Source organism: Diabrotica undecimpunctata, chromosome 8 (assembly GCF_040954645.1).
Source record: "Diabrotica undecimpunctata isolate CICGRU chromosome 8, icDiaUnde3, whole genome shotgun sequence".
In the NCBI taxonomy this organism is placed as follows: domain Eukaryota; kingdom Metazoa; phylum Arthropoda; class Insecta; order Coleoptera; family Chrysomelidae; genus Diabrotica; species Diabrotica undecimpunctata.
The window spans coordinates 12176127-12199284 of record NC_092810.1 but is presented as its reverse complement, the minus strand read 5'-3'; the positions used below and the strand labels follow the sequence as shown (position 1 = coordinate 12199284).

At 32.0% G+C, this 23158-nt stretch overlaps 1 protein-coding gene across 1 annotated transcript in view; it reads left to right on the top strand.

Moving 5' to 3' along the window:
- LOC140447193 (uncharacterized) overlaps window positions 1-23158 on the top strand; it is a 219733-nt gene that overhangs the window by 138617 nt on the left and 57958 nt on the right. The gene's annotated exons all lie outside the window — the stretch shown is intronic.

Below are 23158 nucleotides of genomic sequence, written 5' to 3'. Positions count from 1 at the left end.
ACATAACATACATATTGTTGCTCCTTTTAACCGATTCCACATCGCAAAAAAGTTTTTTGTTTATAATATGTTTATAATTTGTTTTTGTAAAAGGAAGTAGAAAACGAATGTGTTGAAAAAAATATGCTTCGTTTGTTGTTACTATTACTTCTATAGTTGTAACAATTTCCTGGACATTTCCTCAAACATAGTTGAACCACCATTGAGAAGAAGAAAATGAATCCAAAAAACTTGTTTAATAATGACATCTACTATAAAGTACAGTTTATATAAAGTACAGTTTAATGTTAATTTGGATTGGAGAAAAACCATCCAGTGATTTTCGTTATCTAGAAAAACGATAAAGAAAATCTTGCATTTATTCCTTTCTTACAACTTGTATCATCATCTTCAATGGCGCTACAACTCATCGTGAGTCTTTGCCGCGTTTACTATTGCCTTCCATGTTTGTCGGTCCTGTGCCAGTAATTCCCATTGTCGCACTCCCATTTTCTATAGATCTTCTTTGACTGCATCTTTCCACCTTTTTCTAGGCCGTCCTACAGACCTTCTTCCCTCTGGCCTTTCCCAAAACACATCGTTTATAAGGCGATTGTCGTTACTGCGTATCACATACAACTTGTATGAAAAAGCTTATTATATTTAAAGTAATTTATAAAAAACAAACAAATACAAAAAAAATCATTTCCATAAACTACCCTTCTTTCTCAATGATATTATCTGATGCAGTAGTTGGCCATGTCAGGATGCTTACGTCAAATTCTTTTTTATCATCTGAAATGTATGGAATTATTTTCCGAACGTCTTTTATCTTTTTCTCATTTATTGGTATTTTTGCCCTGTATGCTCTGCTAGTAAGCAATGAAGGGATCACGGATAATGAAATACTAAACTCCAAAATATTAAAAGAGTTTTTTGTAACTTGTGGTCACGTTATCTTAAATTTTATAAATACTTCTCTTGATCATAAAAAATTCCAGATTTACTAAAAATCAGTACCGTTGTTCCAATACCAAAAGTTAATAATACTATTAAGGCGAATGAATTTAGACCTATAAATATACTTCCGCCCATTAAGAAATTATTGGAATTGGTAGTATATGATCAAGTCATGGATCACATTGATAAAAATGAAATCTTATTGAATACTCAGTCAGGTTTTCGTAAAAAGTATTCATGTTAAACTGCACTGCAACTTTCACTTTGTAAATTCAGGTCTGAATTGGACAATAATATTTATGTAGTAGTAGTATTCCTTGATTTAAAAAGAGCGTTTGAAACTATTGATCGTAATATACTTCTCACTAAATTAGAAGGCTATGGTATAGGAGGAAATGTTCTTGAATGGTTTAAAGATTACTTATTGAATAGAAAGCAACAAGTGAGGATTGATGATATTACTTCTTCTGCAATTAGTGTTAATATTGGGGTACCTCAAGGTAGTGTCTTAGGACCCCTTTTATTTATATTGTATTTAAATGATATAAACTTGTTTGTTAAATGTGATTTCTTTAATTTGTATGCAGATGACACCCTACTTGCATGTTTTGATTCAAACTTAGAAAATGCTGTATCTAAAATGAACTCAGCATTGCAGTCTGTTAATAAATATTTAAAGATCAACAAACTAAAGTTAAATGTGTTAAAGACAAAGGCTATGATAATAACAACGAAATACAAATACTCAAATATTGATATTAATACTATTAATCTTCAAATTGACAATGACAAAATAGAAATCATTACAACAATTAAGTACCTTGGTTTCAAATTGGATAATTTATTGTCTTTTAATGACCATTTTAATTACCTATTAAAAAAGATTTCTAAAAAATTATACCTTTTTTCAAGAATATCTAAAATAACTAGAAAAATCTAGAATAACTTCAACTAAAATTACAGTTTTTAATGCGATTATTCAACCTCACTTCGATTTTTGCTCGTCAGTTATTTTTCTCTTCAATTTAAATCAATCGGCCCAGTTGCAAAAATTACAAAATCGTGGAATGAGAATCATTATTGGTGGAAACAGATATACACCTATAGCAACAATGCTTAGCATGCTGCAGTGGGTTTTAGTTCAACAAAGGGTCTTTTACCTTACAATGTTGTTCATTTATAAAATTCTAAATAATTTGGCCCCTGCTTACTTTTGTGAGTTTATTACACGGAATTGTGATATTCACAATTACCCTACTCGAGGTAAGTGCAATTTACACATTGTGAAAACAAAAAGGACGGCTTCAAGAAACTCTTTGTTGTTTAAGGGTTTTGATCTTTTTAATAAGCTTCCTCAAAGAGTTAAAAGTTGTTCATCTATACAAATGTTTAAAATCAAATTAATGGACCATATTAAAAGCACCAATAGTTAGGTAGTTGTTTTGTTGTCATGTTTTATGTTATATATTATTGTTTTATATTTTTTAATAAGTGTAGATACCATATTTTAAGTGTAATTGTTATTTTTATCATATATGAATTTTATAAATTGATTAATTTTGTATGTATTAGGGCTTTCCCTATTTTTGAATCAATAAACTTCTTCTTCTTCTTCTTCAATCACTCCATTTTTTTTTAAGTAGAAACCTCTGTTTCAGAAAACCATCTATTGGTTCTGAATATCTATATTTATATATCATATATGTAGAAGTTTTGTCCACCGACTTATAAGCTTTTTTTGTAATAATTTTTTCAGGTATTTTTTAAGTCGAATATGTCGTCCGAGGTGATTGTTGTTACCGATATCCTCTTGTTTCAGCAATAGAGATCATTAGATTGTATTCCTCTGGTACGTAAATCATATCTTTTCTCCCAATAAGTCTTTTTGTTGTTCCGAAATTTCAATAGCACTGTAAATGTCCACGCACAGGAAAGTACTGATAAACTTTATCGAACCGTCCAGTCGAAACCAACATGACCGTGAACCGTATCAGGGTATTGTTTCTATTCTGTCCTCCGCAAGCGTCACTAAACACGTGAAGTTCGTTTATAGAATGAATCCTTGTTCTGGATTGTCTTTCAAATTGGGCTACATACATCAACAGGTCCTCTTTTAGCTTCTCCTTTATGGTACGTGTAAAAATCTGCACAATTTGTTTTTAAATCGTAGACACAAAACGGAAGGTTTTTCATGTAGTTAAAAATAATTTTTTAACTCCGACATTTTTCTTTTCTTGACATAATCTCGACACTTCTTGATACTTCAGGTAAAACTTTTATGATCTAACATAAGTTGAACAAACGTCAACCTGTGGTCTTCCAAATCGTAGCCATGGTTATCATTACAGTATTTTCTAAAAAAATCGTATTTAACAATGTTGGCATGTTCGAAATACTTTTTGCAAAAGAGTTTATGCATTATCATAAATTATTAAATTAATATTCTTTTAGAGAATGATCAAATGTGATGATCTATCGCAAGAAATACATTGTTATCTAAATTTATGCCACGATTTAAATGAATACTACGGTGATCCACCGGTAATTTTTCTTCGGCAATAAGAGAGGTCAGTCGAAAATTTTTTTCTTCTTTTGCTTTATTTTTTATAGCATACAAGATTGAAAAAGCTTGCCTACATACCTCAGCTCTTGCAGAATTTATTTGGATAAAACAAAAAAAGTATTATTGGGATTAAAATTTTTGGATCGTCTTTGAATAACTTTTTTAACATAAGCAGTTTATAAGGCTCATAATAGAAGTGTCCTGATCATTTTTTGGACGTCCAGTGTACACCCTTTTGGTCCGGTTTTCATTTTTTTCCTCTTTTTTCCTTTTTTTGTATTATCGCTAACCTTTTTCTGTGCTTCTTTCGTCGACGTTATTTCAGTAGTACATTTCGTTGCTAGTTTTTTTATGTTGTTTTAACCATTGCGCCTTCTTTGTCATTCCATTTCCATTTGCTGTTATTTACCCATATTTTATTTTTTTTACTCCAATCTTGACTTCATTGCCTTTCTTTCTTTTATCTTGAGCAATGTTTCCAATGTCAAAATAGATAACCTACCAAAAACAGTTAAAAAATGGCTTAGTGAGGTTCTTAGCCATATTCCTTTTCCATTTTCGTTTTTGTTGAATTCTCTTACGAGCTCTTGTTGGTGTACTGGATCAGCTTAAGCCTCCATTTTAAATTTAAAAACACAGAAGATAATACACGCAACACTAACTTTTAAGCGATAAATTTAACAAATACGTATTAGTTCTTTTAAGAAAGTGTTAATAACACTCAAAGGCGTTGCAATTTTGTCAATGGCTGAAGCATATAATACGCTGTGATCGGTCAAAACGGAGATTGCCGGTGTTGCCATGCGCGGACCAATGGAGATTGCTGTTGTTGCTAGTAACCCTATTTTATGGCGTTAAATACACACAAGAGATTGAAGATTTTTCTACACAATATTGTGTGAAGCTGTAGAGATGAACACAAGATATAGATGGCAGCAATAACTCAATTTGGGGAAAATATAGCATTAGGATAAAAAGTTAATTTATTTAGACTAGTTTGCCATATATAGTCGGTTCGCTATATTTACGGGGGTTTCGGATTAACAAAATTATGCTAATGACTCATTGATAACCAGTTGCAGTAAACGACTTCCCAGAAAATTAGGTAAAAACTGCATTAATGGTCATATTTTAAAATACATTAAAATAACATTAGGGTAGGTATAAATTTGTTACAATATTGCAGTTGAATTGATTCTTTGCCAGTGTTGACATTGTATGTTTGGTGGAAATATTTAAAAATGCCTAGACATGTATTAGATGTAGATAGTCTAATTTGTAGTGTACATAAGTATTTTACGGATGAAAAAGAAAATGGCTGTCCTTTAAAATCGGTAATGTCTGTTCAACAACGCGTATGTGATGCTCTAGGAATTAGTGAAACCAAACTAAGAGGAGTATTACAAAATCGCAATAATGAACGGCCGAAAGAAGATCACCGAAAAACTCGCCTATCATTGAAAACGAAAGATATTCCAGATGGAAAAAAATTTGAAATTCGTGATACCATTTATCAAATCCGAGCCAACAAGGAACATGTGACCTTAAATACAATTCTCTCGGAATTAAAAGATAGAAAATTTGACGAAATTGGCAGAACAAGTCTATGGCAAGTGATACATATTTTGGATTCCAAATTTCTTAAGGAGGATAACAGAAAAGCCCTTTGTGAAAGAAGTTCTGTTGTGCATAAAAGAATTAACTTTTTAAGAAAATATTCTAAATTAAAAGAAGAAAGGGCAAATTTTATATATTTAGACGAAACATGGATATTTTCTAGGAGTGCAACCAAGAGAATATGGCAAGATGATAACGTAAAGTCTATCAAACATACTGATGGAGAAAGGAAGCGACACATAATTTTACATGCAGGAGGGAAATCGGGTTTTATAGAAGGTGCTGATTTAATATTTTCATCTAAATCAAAAGCAAGTGAATATCACGATAATATGAACACAGAAATGTTTGTAAAATGGTTACATGAAAAACTTCTCCCAGGTTTAAGTGAGCCCAGCGTAATTATTTTAGACAATGCACATTACCATTCTGAAGTATTAAACATAAGTCCAACGAATTCTTGGACTGTTAATAAAATTAAAGAATGGTTGACAAAGGAACATATACCATTTACACAACATATTTTAAAATCAGAATTATTACGCTTGGCAAATATCCACGCAAAACCAAAAACCTTTGTTGTGGATCAGATTATTGAAAGTTACGGTCATCAAGTTTTACGTCTGCCACCGTATCATTGCCAGTTTAATCCCATCGAATATATATGGGGAATAGCAAAACAATATTATGACAACCATATTGGGCCTAACGGTTATAGCGACGACGCAGTTCGGGAAACTTGGCGAAAGGCACTTTTAATTGTAACTCCAGAAGTTGGTGCAACTGTATATTCAAGTGCGAGAAACTAATAGAAGATTGGTGGACTCGTGAAAATAAAATAAACGAAATAAGTCCAATCATAATAACAATTAATGGTGATGACAGTGATGATGGTGACGATTATGATATTTTTGATGATAATGACTGATTTTCATTTTTGTTGGCAAGTTAAATTTTTTTATTTTTCATTAGAAATTCTCTCCATGGAACAAATATACATAGACCATATTTTCTGTGTGAAGTGTAATATAAAATTATTATTAGGTTTATATTAGCCACATTAGACTCCATTAATGAAGTAATTCTCCTTATTATACTGTCAATTATATAAAAGATTTTCCATTATTATTTAATTAAAAAAAGTTATGGATTATTTTTCATTTCATTTGACCAGTTGATATTTCCACAAAGAGCAGGTAATTAAAACTGGGTACTTACAATAAAATTTTTAATCCGAAACCCGCGTAAATATAGCGAACCGACTTTAATTCTTGAATGACGATAAAACCTGTCATTTGTGGGTATATGCTAATCAAATAGTATATCAATATAATCAAAAACATTTTTGGGTTGCTGATTGGTATGCCCCTGAAGATACTCTGAGAGCGAAAGTACTTGGACAAGATTTAACAAAAGAACAGTGCTCGATATCTGCCTTTTATTTGTAAAAAAAAATATCCTTTATGCCATAATAAATCGAATAATGAAAGGAAAAGTCAACAACAACTAGAGAAAATCTATAATTAAAATTTAACAAAAAACAAAATGTATATTTTAACAAATCAAAAAGGAGCAAAACAAGCAAGATTTAATAGAATTAAGAATTAAAAATCCCTAATTATATTATAATGAACTCGTTATTAGAAACGCCGACCAATTAAAAAATAATTTAATTTGAATTTTTTTCTAATGGCTTTTATGTCGAGCAAACTGAACCAGATTCCTGCTACGTTTCCCATTTCCGAGAGCTTTGAGACGCTTCATTTGCATGACAAACTTTTTTTCAAATGCAGCTAGTGTGTAATTAAAATGTAATTAACTTTAGATTCCGGTCTACTTCTGTTTTAAAATGAAATGGTAATACGTAATTCGATTCCATTGTGAAGTATCCTAAAATTTCCGTTTATTATGCTTAAAAGTAGATATTACGAATATATCTAATAAAAGTGTGTAAATTTAAAAATCGGAGAAGATTTATATATTGTTGTGGTATTCAAAATTGAAGGGTAAAAATATTAAATGTACGATGATATCAATATTTCAGAGGTTATAGAAAATAAAAAATACTCCGAGCTGCCTGGAATTAACCAAAGGTAATCTTAGTCATAAATAATCTTTTGTATAAATATAACAAGTGAATAGTGCGGGTACAATGAATAGAAGTTAACGATGGTTTTTCCCCATAAGCCATAAAGTGTTCCGTAAGCCGGATTTGCGCCATGAAAAGGACAATAAAAATAGTTAATAAATAAATGATTGTTCGGAAATGTAAATACCCAGTAGAAATTAAGTGTCCTTGTAGAAATAATATGAATTAGGAAAGTTTGTAGGTATTTTTGATTTTATGTGGGAGTGGTATGCAAATTTCTGATTGGCCGAGAATTTGGAAAGTGGTGATGGGTGTGTATAATGAGAGGTTGAATGAATGGATAGAGGAGATGAGAGAGTCAGTTAGTTCCAGTTTCTTAAAGTGAATGGTTGGTTTTCGAGGTGGTATCCAAGGGTAGTAAGTGATAAAGAATAAGTTGTGAGTTGGTGAAGTAATTGTGTCCGACGGTAGCTGATCTGGTACAAATTTGTAAGTAAACTTTTTCTACTTGTATTCTACGTATCGCTGTTTATTTTGGAACGAGAGATTAAGTTTATCGAGAGGAGAAGAGGCTAACATCTTTTTGAACGATACGTGCATCTGAAAGAGATCATTAAACACGAGAGGCTCCCAATAATTTGTTGTAAGATTGCTGATTACCTAGGGAACTGCTAAGAATAGATAGTGTAGGCTACAAGGAACAGGGGATTTGGACAACTCATCATCAGAGAGATAGTTTTTTTTTACCATTCGTCAGTTTTTCTTTATCAACAAAGTTTTTGTTTTAATTGCTTCAGAAAAGATAGAAATATTTCTAAGGAGATATAGAACAACAATTTTGATTTGAAATTTTAATTTATATAGTATATCATTAATTTTTGAATGTTCACGTACGTAGAACAAAATTTTGATAATCATTATATGAGACATTTTTTGTTGAAGATATTTGAGTGTGAATTTTATTTCAATATATAATTTTGTATCAAATATGTTTATTATTCCGGTATTCCTTAGACCTTACCTATCATATGTAAAGCATAAATATTGAAGCACGAATATAACCCTGAGATAAGAGAATTAAATAGTGTGATAAAATCATAATTGCATCATTTAAATAAGTTTAATTAATTAATTAATTAGCTAATTAATTGCTTGGCGCACCTCTGACTTTTAATATCACATTAATATATATATATATATATATATATATATATATATATATATATATATATATATATATTTTTCAAATTATTTTTTCGACCGTACTGTTTTAAATATTGATTTAGAGTATCAGCAATCGGTCAGTTATATCACTGACCGATTGCTGATACTCTAAATCAATATATATATATATATATATATATATATATATATATATATATATATATATATATATATATGTATATATTATATCACTACCTTTTATATCATCATTAACACCTAAATTAATACAAACACTAAAGGTTATTGGCAATATAAAAATAGCAACAAAGAACATCAAAACTATTTCATCTTTATGTTCCAAAACTAAGTATCCTATAGACAAATTAGATAAAACAAATGTAGTATACAGCATTAGTTGTACTCAGTGTGAAGCTGAGTATGTTGGTGAGATTGGAAGAAATCTATCAAATCGCATTATTTCCCACAAAAGTGATTGTAGAATAATAAAAAAACCATCTTGTGCTTTAGCAAAGCATGTAATTGGCAAAGAGCATATTATGGATTTTGATAACCTTAAAATTTTGTGAAGTGAAACTAATAAATTCAAAAGAACTTTTTTAGAAATGGTTTGTACTAGCAGAAGTGATAATAATTTAAACAAAAGATCAGAAATTCAAAACCTAAGCAAAATTTATAATTATATTATTTCTTTACAGTTTATTTATAAAATCAGTAATATATCATATTTTGATTTAATTTTCCATATACTTAATTGTGGCTTATTCCCATTTAAATAGTAATTACTGATATTTAGAAATAGAAATAAATTATAGGTAGAGTCACTAGAGGATTACTGAGTTTGTTTTTAAATGTTAAGATCTATCGTCTCATATATTGTTTAGTATGTTGTAGTAGATATTACTTAAATGGTCGGTGTCTGTCTTATAATTGATAGATTCAGGAGTTTTATTATCGTGTACCATTTAAGAAAAAGTCGATTTTTATAATTATTTGTTCCAAGATTTTTATATCATTAAAGTCAAAGTTATGTCCTGTCTTCAAGTGGTGGTCCACTAAGGCACAAGAGTTTTTTCGTATGTTACATTTACTTTTGTGTTGAGTGACACGTTGTTTAAGCCACTGTTGACTTTGACCAATATAACAACTTGGACATTGACTGCAATTTATTCTGTAAATTATATTACTCATTAGTGAGTTTGGAGTTTTAACTTTTATTTTTAAGAATAATAATTTTTATAACCTTTATTATAGTTTTATTATTAATCCAATAACCTGATATCACAAGATTGACTACAAACGGTCTTTGCCAGTAAGACACGGATTTTGAAATAGAAAAGACATTGGTCTTAGAACTATTTTAAATGGTGTCGAACTGACCAAAGTGTTTTTCGGGACCTGTAATGGTAAAGAGCGAATAAAAGCCCCGAGGGGGACTTGTAATTACTTTTTCGATCAGGGTCGAGCTGCGATAACGCTTCGTCACCAGAAACCTTATGCAAATAGTGACTATCAGAAATACTGTTTACGAAAGGTAGTGACACGAAACGGCGGGCAGTAGGAAGAGTCGACACGCGGCTACACGAGGTGAGAAGGCCGGCATCTCTGTGGAACTCGAGGCATATACCACGCAAAAGAATACTATCATATACATTTAAGTCATTGTAAGAAAGTAAGAAAGGTCGAACGGTTAAAGTATTCTGATTGACGGTGTGCCCTCACCTACTACAGAGTCCCAACTAAACTTCTCATACGTAGAAGCCGGAATCCCGTTTAACTCCACGAACACGAGGATGGAACCAAAGAATTTAAGATCCTCTTCAAGAGCGGCAGTCGTAAAATGTCAGGAGACCTCAGAGAACCTGGATGACGCTACGGCTGTACGACAGTATGTAGGATGTGTGTGTCTGATTGGTGATCTGAGAAGTGATTGAAGGGAGAAAAGCCATGTTTTGTTTGGGAAAAGGAAGATTAGTATGATCATCGGAAGAAGCAAGTTGTTTTTTTTTATATCCTGCAATGAAAGTTAGCAGAGTTATTGTCAAATAATAATTGTGGAAGGTGTTTTGTGTCTGTGGAGCGAGCCGCAAGGATTGGTAGCAGTGGACAACAAAAGTATATCTTGTAATTAATAAACAGGTGTATAGTGTATTAGGTACTAGTCGATTAAATGAAAATATGTCGACTAGAAAGAAATTGGGTTCCTGTGAGATACGAGTTTGGTCCAGAAGCTCTTGGAGAAACTGTTGCGGCGATAGTGTGTGCGAGAGACGTTGACAAGCAGAGGAAATAGCAGGCGTGTGTGGAGCAACTAGAAATATGAGCAAAAGGTGGGCAGATCACAGTCGTGAGAAGAATAGGAACCAGTAGAAAATTCTTGGAAATAAAAGGTTAGTTTGACATATAATCAACAAAGACTTTCAACCACGATCATAACTAAATCATAATTAATTTGGATTTTTAATATTTTACTCAGTGATTTCATTTCACAATAATTATAATCTTTAAATTCAGATATAAAAAAATTTAAATAAGTACTATTTCTTCGAAAGAAAATTTTTTGTCTTGATTTAATTAAAAAAAAGAAAACACGGAAAAGAGACATTTTATTTAAATTCACCAAACATTTATTGATAATTTGTATAGGAATTTTATTTAAATTGTAATTTTAATTATACAGATTAGCGCATATATCATTTTGATTAATTGTAAAATCGTCTGACTTTAATAATTTTTTTTCTTTTTTAATAAATTATTTAATAGTTTAGTATCACAAAATTATTTGGTTTAATTTATTTTCCTATTGTTCGTCCTTTCCTCAATGTTAAAGAAAAATTTTTTCTAGTACAACTTAATGCAGTATATTTTTTTTTATTTATTTACGCTGCAACCACAAGGGTTATTAGCAACCTAAAAAATATAATACAGGTAAAGGTAGAAAAAATTACAATAATTGATACAGTTCTGAGTCTTTAAGATAACTTATTGTGTTTTTTAATATTCATGTTTTTTACTAAGACTTGTGATGGAACAGACATGAAGTCAACAGTGATATTATTATTCTTTAGAGGAATTATTTACCGATGAGTCGGAATCTTCTTCCGATAATGAAGTTTTCACTGTAGAGAGTAAACCTATGTGTTTGCCAAGTTTTCGTATTAATTTGGTGCTTATGGTTTTCATTCTTTTGTCGATGTAGTATGAATGTAATTCCGTTAGAAACTTTATAAGTACATAAGAGTCTTCTGAGTACAATTTTGTTACGCTGATTATGTCTTTTGATTCTTGCATATTTTCGAATAGATCCACTACTTGATCGAAGCTTAACAATTGCTTTTCCCTTTCTACATATTCTCTAACTGGTTCCAATAATGTTTGGAGATTTGGTATATCATTTCTTAAGTTTTTGTCATCAGTTTTGGTTTTTTTCTTTAATTAAAGCTTGGGTTTTTCAAAGTTTTCTTCGGAGGGTGGCGTGATTGCATCTTCTAGGGTTCTTTTTCCGGTTGCTTTGTTCGAAGTTACTTGGGGTTCGTAAGAGTTCAAATGTGTATTTTTATTTGGAGGTAAGTGTTGACTTGTTTCGGATAAGGTTGATTTATGTTTTTGGGTATTAGAGGATGACTCAGACGATGTAGGTGTTGCGATTGTAGTGTTAACTGAAGAAGTGGTCAAATGTATAGATGTATTTTGTAGTGAGCACTGTTGGGTTTGGTTTATTGATAAATTTGGGATTGCTACTCTTTGTAATGTGGTTTGAGAAGACGTAGTAAGTGTGGAGGGAGTGGTATTTGAGATTGCGGGAGTATTTTGTAGATTATCTTATTGAGTATGATTTATTGATGAATTTTGTCTTATTTCTGTTTGCATTGCACTATCATTGTGAGGATGGTTAGAAGGTAAAATATTTGGACAATTAGCTGCCTGGTGTCCAGTTAATTTGCATTTGAAACAATTTTCGTTTTGGGCTATAAATATGCGGTATGATGTTTGTTCCAACTCGATAATAAAAGATTCAGGTAGTACAAAATTGTCTGGAAATGGTGAAACGAAAATTTGTCTTCGGAAGCTTAGAATATGACTAAAGGCAGGATTGGTTGCTCCTATCCGTAGATATGATATGTCTGAGAGAGGATTTAAACCTAGTTTTATTAATTCGTCCATTATTATGTTAGAAGGTATGCTTGAACATACATTGGACAAAATTAAGTGGACTGATGGAGTTATTAATCTTCTCGCTTTTAGTATATTTCCATTTACTATTATTTTCTTTGTTTCTGCTATGAATTTATCTTCTAGGTTTTTGGATGATAGATATATGCATATTCTACCGTTTGATATACGGGATGCGAAAATTATATTTTTCGGTTCTAAATGCTGACTTAATCCTTCAAGATAGTCATTAATTGTACAATTCTCTAGAGTGTTAAACAAAATAGCTTGATCTCTGCTTGGGATTAATATACTACGTGGTTGACTAACTGCTTTTGAGTATGATGCATTTTGTGGTAGCTGATTGGAAGATGACATTTTTAAATGAATTTTAAAATCCGACTAAAACCGGTGCTGTTTTACAACATTCGTTGTGATACCAGTTCATGTAAATTGGATAATACTTATAACTGATTGCAGTTGTTTACTTAAATATATAAATCCAAATAGATGAAAAATGTATATTTTATCTACTCACGATTCCAATATTCAGTATACAAATCACTTTCACTTTTATACTTAATTACTTTTCTTAAGTTATTAAACCACTATAAAATTAACTTCTTTGCGAGCTATTTTAGATTAGACTCGAACATGATTTTGATTTTAATATAATTCACTATTTACATGTTCAGAACTGAAGAAATAATCGTTTAAATATTTAAATTTTTAAGAGAAACTTTGAAATGCGTCTAAACACTTTGACAGTTTTTTGACGTTTTTTCTAATGCAGTATATGATCGGACCAGTTGTCCAAAATTATTCTAAATCACAAATACAAAAACTAACCAATATGTATTACAAAAACGTCTTATCTAATTATGATTTCAAAATACACTCGTATAGGTACAAAATGATTATTTTTTGACCAGAAGATTATATTAGTTTAAACTTTAAAAAAACCACTCACAAAATTTCGTGTAAATATCACGGGAAACAAGTGAAATTTCAAACAATGTTTACATTTTGCCCCCTTATTTGTTTCCACAGCGGAAATGCGCATTAAACTCTAAAAAACCGGTTTCATTTATCATATACATATCTGGTTTTTTGTTACTACATCTATGGTTTACGTTATTGGACTATACAAGTAAATAAAATTGTATCAGTAAATGAAATAATCCCAATCAATATTTGTTAATTAAAAATATATACCTACCTATATCAAATTATTTCAAATCTCATTATAAAGTTATAAATTATAAGCCTTGGATTTAAAATTAAATTTCGAAATTTGTAACAGATTTAATATCAAAAATATACTGTCATTTCAGTAATAAAATGGTTTCCGCGGTTTTAAAAGGAAACACGTGGATATAATATCCCCAGAGACGTTTAACCTTTTTCATATTTCAAAAAAACATATTTCCGTAGATGCTCATGTTACATTTTTGTATAATTGTATAAAAAACTTCTATTTTATTTAAATATTTAGAATAAAAAATATTTAAAATATTATTACGTATTAAATTCTATGGGAGTAAACAATGATTCGCATTAACAATTCATTGCCAAGCGTATATTTCAGACGTCTGAGCCGTATAGTGAAAACCACAAGGGTTTGTTTTTCTTTTTCCTGTCAGTATTACATTAAAAAATAGTGTGTTAAGCAATTTTTGATTTTTTTCTAACGTTACGCCCGAAGGTGTGATCGGCACTCACCACAGAAAACGTACTTAGGTGCCGGATCACGCCTTTAGGCGTGCTATGAAAAAACACAGGGGTATTGTGATATATAATGTATTACAGATACATTACAAAATAAACACAAAATACAAAGTAAAGCTAGATTATTAAGTAAACGTACTCGAATAGAAACATTTTAAAATTTAATAGTGTGTTATGTGTAAAGCTCGGATTTATAGGCAACAAAAATTGAAGAAAAAGGCGCCTATATAGGCAAAGATTTTTATTAAAAAAGGCAGGAATATTAACATTTAGGCAAAATATAGGCAATAAAGGAATATAACTTATTATTTATTGTACAAAGTGAATTAACGTAATAATAACTTAAGGCAGGTATATTTACACATCATAATCATAACATTAGTATAAATAAACTAGTAACTAAATAACTGTAAATTAATAATTAAACATTGTAACCACTTAAAATTTTATCATTAATAGAAACAACTAAATGTTTTTCAATATTTTCGGTCTTAAAACCATGTCTTCGATCACTTAAAATTAATTTGTACATTGAAAACGAACGTTCGACATCGACAGAAGATGTAGTTGGAGCATATTTCAGAGCGGATAATAAATCTGGCATAATTTGAAATTCCTCGGAAAATGTCCCATTCAAAACTTTAGCAACATTAGATAAAAACGAAAAACCTTCATTCTTGTCGAAAACATATTTCATTTTATTTAAAATTAATTGACCGTTACTTCCAGGTGCCGATTTAATTTTCGTCTTTAAATTATCTATTAATTCTAATAACTCACATAAATTTATCTCTTGTTTTTCTAATAAGGTAATTGTGGTAACTATTAATTTATAATTGTCATTGATATAAGCGAGTTCCTGTTTCAATTTGAGATTTTTTAATATTTTTTTTGCTTCTCGAATGGCTTCGGTAATATCATCATCAAATTCTGACATAACTAATTCTATTTCATTGCAGTGTTCAAAGTAAAAAAAAACGCTTCGAGCCAGGTTCCCTACCTTGTAATTACTGGTTTAGGTGGCAAAGGGACACCGGGAAGTCTTTCTTTATATATTTGCACCCTCAACGGAGCCTTTACAAATACTTTTTTCATAAAATTTATAAAATTATTTACCAACGGAAACAGATTTCTTATTTCTTCAGCAATTCTATTTACCCCGTGGGCTACACAAGTGCAATGATTTAAATTAGGATAAAAAATCTTTAAATTAACAGCAGCTTTTAACATATATGCCGCAGCATCTGAAAGCATTAAAACTATTTTATTCACTGGTATAGCGTATGGTAAAAAGGGGTTTGTTAATTTATCTTGTATAAATCGACTTATTGTTAAATTGTTTGTTTTTTCCAATTCTTTAACGGCAACTAAATAAGGTTTTCTCGCAAAGTTTTCGTTCAAAATTCCAATCATTAAATTAGCTATATACCTGCCGCATACATCTGTCGTTTCATCCACGATAATATACAAAACATTGCCCTCTAACTCAAGCTTAATTTTTGAAATACATTCCACATAACATTTTTCCACAGTATGTTTTCTCAATGTACTCTCGTTCGGTAAAGATATTTTTCGAAAAAGCATTTAAAACTAGGGTTATTAACTTTATATAGAGGAATGTTGGATGCAATCATCATCTGGCATAAATCAAATTTAAATGCGTCTTCCTCCTTTTTTTTTGAACTGCTTAAACTATCCCGCAGAGATATTTGGGCTAACTTAGAGGAATTTAATTTTTTCAAATTACGTTTATGAAGTGGGGTTTCACTATGCTGGTCAATAAAGTACTTTTTTCTACTTAAAATCTGAGAATTTAAAAAAAAAATAATTAGAATTATAAAACCGCTTTAGGATTTAGTTATGTTGTGAGACGATAAAAAATAAAACTTACCGATTTGCCGCATGGTTTACAAAATGCTCCATCTCCTTCTAGAGAAAGTTCCGAATAAGGTCCGATCCATAGCCTCAATTTAGATGTCATCTTTTCACACAAATGTCTAAAATGTTTTAAAACGTGTTCTTTGCTTTTCAGTATACGCAACAAAACTAAACTAGGATATAGCAATTTGTGACTAAACTCTGATACAGTAACCGACTGTACAACTTATAATAAACTAATAAAGCTTAGGGATTTCCAAATAGTTAACCCTCAAGTCTCGATCAGGTACATTTTCCTAGAAATCTGTTATATAAACAAACCATTGATATTTTATTATTGACCCAAAATTTTATTACAGAATAGTTTAGTAATAGAATAATATCATGGGTAGTACCATGAAGTTTTAAAAAAGGCACAAATAGGCGGAATTTACGAAAAAAGGCAAAAAGTGCAAAAAACAATTATAAAAGGCAATATAGGCAAAAAAGGCAATTTGCCTATAATCCGAGCTTTAGTTATGTGTGTACAATCCAAACAATAACCGGGTTCTCCAGGACATTTTTTGCAAATTTACGTAGTATCCTTACGCCGACTTTTCTCATAGCATCACTTGCACTGTTGGCGAGGAATTCTTGCACTAAATTCTGTTTTTTCACCTAATGTCAATCATGTTCACCACTTCCTTTGGACAACCCTGATAAGGAACGGAAAGGGGATCTTTCAGTAAATTTCTTATTACAGAAAGCCAAAAATTGTAGAGTGATATACTATTTCATGAATACTTGTTGTAAAGCTTATGTAAATTTATAAGCATTAGCTGTATTATATAAATAAAAATTTTCACTGGCTACCAGATTGTTTTTCGCTCACATGGACAATAAGACCATATTTGGTCTTCTTTATCTATCCTCAATATAAAATTATTATATTGTACTATTGACTGAAGTTTCATTTTAGTTCAGCCCCTTCGATCTGTCACTTCAACCATTTTATTGTCATATTGTGATGAAATATAGCAAACATATCTCTCCATTTCCCTATAATTATTCCATTTGCACATTTTGCGATAGTATCTATCACCTTGAGCTTGCAGTATGTTACGTCTCTGGGAGGATTTTTTCTGCCAATATGCAGAGTATCGAGACAATAAGTTCCGTTATCGAGTAATGTTTAAGCAAGTCCATAACTGTTGTAGAAGTTGTCCATTTATAATGAATGTTATGCCCACATTTAGTTTTCCACTCAATAACTTTATCACAACCTTATCAGTGTGTCCCTATTCCCCGTTGTACCCATCATGCCGGTATTCACAAGAAATAGTAAAATACATCCATCGGGAGTTGTAAACATATATAACTTTATGCCAAACTTGTGCCTTTTATTTTTGATATATTGGCGGAATACTAACCTTCCTCGCCATAGAATCATCGATTTGTCCCGACTTAGTTCACAAACAGGATAATAAATTTCCTTCATCCTTTCATTGAAAACCTTAATTAGGGGACGAACTTTGTCAAGCCTATCAACAGACTTGTCTTCATTTACCTTTGGGTTTCTTGCGAAGTGAAGACATATTTATATCAGTAAAAATCTACTTTTACTCATATTTTTCGAAAATGCCGCCAAATTGAACAAATCGTCTTGTTTTTAGTAATCCACCACACGGTTGAGTCTAGTAATTGTTCACATATGTAAAACAAGACCAATGAAAACTAAAAAATCTTCATTTATCACCTCTTTCCACTCCGGTATTCTCGATTTTTGTTTTATTTTAGGACCCAGAGAAATTTATAGGGCATATTCATTTTTTTTTTCAGACACTATGTGGTCAATGAACTTGTCCGTCAACAAATGTCAAAAGTAATCAATTAGCTCGGTACCAGGAACAGGAATAAGCATTTTTTCTCGATTGATAAACGGAACAAGTTTTATCGAATCAAAAGTATTCTGCCAATTAACTGTCGCCTGTCCAAAAGTACTCTCTAGTAGATTAGCTGTTTCTCTGTGTGTAAAACTTGCCAATCTCACTTGCTCATCAATCTCTGATTCATCACTTTCACTGCCTCCAAAAAAATCATTATCATGATCGTAATCGTCTATGTAATCATCAGAAGAACAACCGTTTTCTAAGTAATAAAGTAATTAGTTAGCCCTAGACTCCAGCACAGATCAGAGGTAATGTAAGTCGATAAAACCTCACCAGCTCCAGGGGGTCATGTAAGATGCCCCCATTTTCAGTTTTATTAATTAACGAAGTTAACAGTCTATTGCATTGACCTTTGTAAATACCATGAGGATTGTTTTTTAATACTGATGCCCTTCCAATGTTTTTCTGTGGCCATACAATGTTTTTAACAACTTTTTATTAAACTGATGATGGAATGATTCAATTCCGCAAAGATCTTCTTTAAAATAAAAATTTTAAACTTTTAATAAGCATTTTTTTATATCTTAATACACACGAACACCACGTGCTTTGTATTCAACAGGTACACTAGCCACTCCTGGATATCTCCACTTCATGGTTTTTTTTTCCAGTTTCACTTTTAATAAAGTAATTCTGTTTCGGTCAGAGACTGTCTTGACAATTTCGCCCTTTTAGGCTTAGACGGACCAGCAACCCAGTCATTTATATTGACACGCATTACAGCACTGTAGCAAAAAAATCGCCTAACCCACAAAAATATAAGCAAAGCAGAGGCTTAACACTTTCACTGCTGGTGTCACGCATGCGTGACTTTAAGTTATTTTGCCAGGTGCTGACGACATACTTGCGTGACATCGGACCAGATAAATTTAACAGAGCATTTTAAATACAGCGTATGCAGCAGATAGTTCACATCTTGTTAGCGTGTTACTAAGGCACAAAGTATTTAAAATATGTTTGCCGTTTTCAGAATTTTCCAATGAGACGGCATTCGCGGAATTCGGCATTCGGACATGCTAGAGTAGGGGATACAAATTAGCGCGGAAAAGTCAGACACGCGTTACAGACACGACTCTATACCGGGACCTTCAAAATGTAAAAAACGTAAAGTACTGGTGAAAAATCCTAATAATCTAAGTGAAAGTGAGATGTTAGCTTTGTTGTATGAATCTACTGGCGGAGGGGACTTATTCAGTAATCATTCTATTGGCAGTGACACTGATTCTGATTTCAGGGGCGTTTCTTCTGAATCCGAGGAGTATTCAGACGATGATAGAGAGAGTAAGTTTTTATATTTTATGTGATAAAAATATTATTAATTTTTTTTATTGTTACAGTAAATGAAATGCTGATTCAAATCGAAGATGACGTTCCCAACGAAAACGAAACTGTGTTAGAACACTCATTTCCTGACTGGACAAATATTCCTATGAATATGAAAAATTTTATGTTTTCGAAAACAAATGAACTTTTGGTTCAACCAGGTGGCAATGACCCAATCGATTATTTTAAAATGATATTTGATAACGACATTTTGGATTTATTCGTTAGCCAAACCAACTTGTTTGCAGAAGAGATATTCCTTTCTAAACATATACGAGAAAAATCAAGAATTACAAAGTGGGAGCCAGTTTCACGAGAAGAAATATTAAAATTTGTTGAACTATTGATTTACACTGGAACCATCAAATACAGTAAGAAAGCGATGTAGAGTGTGTTCTGGCAAGAAAATCCGTAAAATGACGCTTTACCACTGCCAACAATGTACAGAAGAGCTCGGATTATGCGTCGAATGTTTTAACGATTACCATCAATAGTGTAACAGTTTGTGTTATACATATAAACAAATTACGTCTTTATGTATGTTATGAATTTGAAGTTTTTTTTATTGTTCATCTAGTGTTTAAGTTTTTATTACTTTTTGTTTTGTTTTTAATTATTTTTACTTAGTGTTCTTAAAATTGTCTTCAATAAACTTTTAAAGTAGTAAAAAATATATTGACACGCATACGTGTCAGTCAGCACATGGCAAAAAATTTATACCTAGGTGCGCCCGACACGCATGCGTGACATTGATAAAAAACAACTAAACTCTCTATATATGGGCATCAGTTTAGTACTAAAGCAATTATAAAGCCCAAAATATTAAAATTTTTAGAAAAAAATTGCCGCACCCGGCAACTCATCTATCATAGAAATCAGCAGCGAAAGTGTTAAGTACGTGCTGTCAAAATATCAACAGTTCAACTGCGTATAAATAAAAAAATAAAAAATAAAAACGTTTATTGCCTTAATAATATTTACATTGCACACTTAAAGCAAACTTAAGATATCATAGTCTTCTTTCTTGACATCCCGCTGTTGCACCGCCTGATGTTGATTTTTCTTCCTCTTGGTTCCTGATTTTTTATCGTTAGTTTCATGGCTTTTTCTCGGTATATAGTTGTCACTCACGCCTAGGGGCGTGATCGGCAATGAAAGTGATAAAAGTGTTTTATATTGAATGTGTAGATTTTAAACTCACCAATCATTTTGAGAACGATTTAATTATTAATAATTTTGTATTTACATAGTTATATTATCGGCCTATCGAAGAACTAGCCAAAATCTGGACAGATTATGCTTCGTCCCTCTTTGCAGAACACAGACCGAATCTGCCAACTACTAACCTATCTACAGAAACTTTGTACGGTCCTCCGATTATTCGCGCCGAGGTGGAGTACGCTATAAAAATAGCAAAACTGGGCAAGGCCCCTGGACCGGATGGCATTACTACGGAAGCCCTAAAACTGTTGGATGATGACAACATCGACACTCTGGTAACAATCTTCAATGCCATATATGACACCGGCCACATTCCAACGGATTGGCTTTGTTCAACCTTCATAATGATCCCTAAATCACAAAGAGCGACAAGGTGCAAGGACCACAGACTGATTAGCTTGATGAGTCATTTACTTAAAATATTTCTTCGCATACTTCACACAAGAATGTTCAGAAAACTAGAAGAGCTGAGCAGCGAGACACAATTTGGTTTCAAGAAGGGACTCGGGACGCGCGAAGCATCATTCTGCTTGAATACCCTGGTACAAAACTGTATGGACCAACGAAAAGATATAGTCATCACATTCCTCGACTACGAAAAAGCTTTTGACACCGTAAAACACGATGAAATAATAAAAATGCTACACAATGCTGATATTGATGAGAAAGATATAAGAGTTATCCAGAATCTCTATTGGAATCAAAAGGCACGTGTGAGGCTGAACAAATCAACAAACACAGGAATTCGAAATTTTACGAGGGGTGCGACAGGGGTGTATTTTGTCTCCTATGCTGTTCAACCTCTACGTGGAGAATGTTTTTGCAGAGGCACTTGAAGGCACTGATTGTGGTATAAAGGTCAACGGGTACCCGATAAATAACATTCGTTACGCTGACGACACCGCAATAATCACAGATAACGAACATGATATGCAGTTGATACTAAATAAAATAAACACCACAGGAAAAACATATGGCCTGAAGATAAATGCTGGAAAAACAAAATGTATGACAATAAGAAAGGGCGCATTTTTCAGAGTACAACTGCACGTAGATAATGCTCCAATCGAGCAAGTGAAAACATTCAAATACTTGGGAATGATGGTGAATGACCAATGGGATCCTCAACAAGAAATAAATTGCCGTACCGAACAAGCAAGACAAGCTTTTCTTAAATTTAAACCGCTACTTTGTAACCGCAATATTTCCTTCAATCTCCGTTACAGAATGGTTAAGTGCTATGTATGGTCCATATTGTTATGCGGCATGGAGACATGGAGGTAGAAAATTTCTTCCATTAACAAGTTAAAAGCCTTCAAAATGTGGACCTTGCGAAGAATGTTCCGCATACGATGGACAGATAGGGTGAGAAACGAGGAAGTCCTAAGAAGAGCAAATACTGAGAGAGAATTGCTCAGCTTGATCAAGGCACGAAAGATTGGATATCTGGGCCACATCCTGAGAGGGGAAAAATACGCAGTCCCTCAACTAATTATCCAAGGAAAGATTGAGGGCAAGAGAGGAGTAGGTCGCAAACAAATGTCGTGGCTGCGAAATATAAAGAACTGGACAGGCGTAACTAACACTGGCGAACTTTTGCATGCCGCAAAAGACAGACGTCTGACCTTAAGATAATTCGCCAACGCACTATAGGTGCACGGCACCATAAGAAGAAGAAGAAGTTCTATTATCACCATTGTTTAACCTAGTGGGAACAACGAACTCCTAAGTCGTAAGTAAACAAATTATTCACGTCAAAAGACACTAACTGATATCACAAAATTTGATGTCATTACTAGATATATACAAGAAAAACCCCGTTTTTTGGTACTAAACCATATTGTGGAGTAATTCAATTCAAAAATACATTAGTGGCTGTCATGCTTTTTTAAAGCTCGAAATAAAATTCGAGTGATCGAAGCTCAACTTACGTAATCATTTTATCATAGCGTATTGTGTTTGCTGTACTCGTATATTATTGAATGATATTTGATGATAGATATAAAATATAATATTATAAATAACTAGAATTAGAGCTTTAAGAGATAGCCAAACTTCAGTAATTAGAAATATTTTGTCAAGTATCAATTATTGGTTTCATACTTAAAATTAATAATACAAATTATTCATTCTAACTCATTAATTTTTGTCATTGCAGTTTTTTATCATGTACCTTTGAATATATGAATTTACCATAATTATTACCATTTAATTCCATGCATTCCGATTTTCTCATCTATCAGGACTATACTCGATATATTGTACTCTTACTGGTAATTCAATCTAAATATTTTGTCGCAAGTACACGCAAATTTTTTGCAAACCTCAGCTTCTAGTGACATGTGTGTTCCTATGGAACAGTTGGGCCCACATATTCGAAGATCAAACCGGTCACACTCCGTAATGAAATGGTACTTATGTGACCCCCAAGCGATAACTAACGACCCCTTCTCATCGTAGCACGTAACAAATGAGGAAGCTTTTGTACTGAACGTTACTTTGAATGCTTTGAGTAATGTTACATTCTTTGTTTTACTT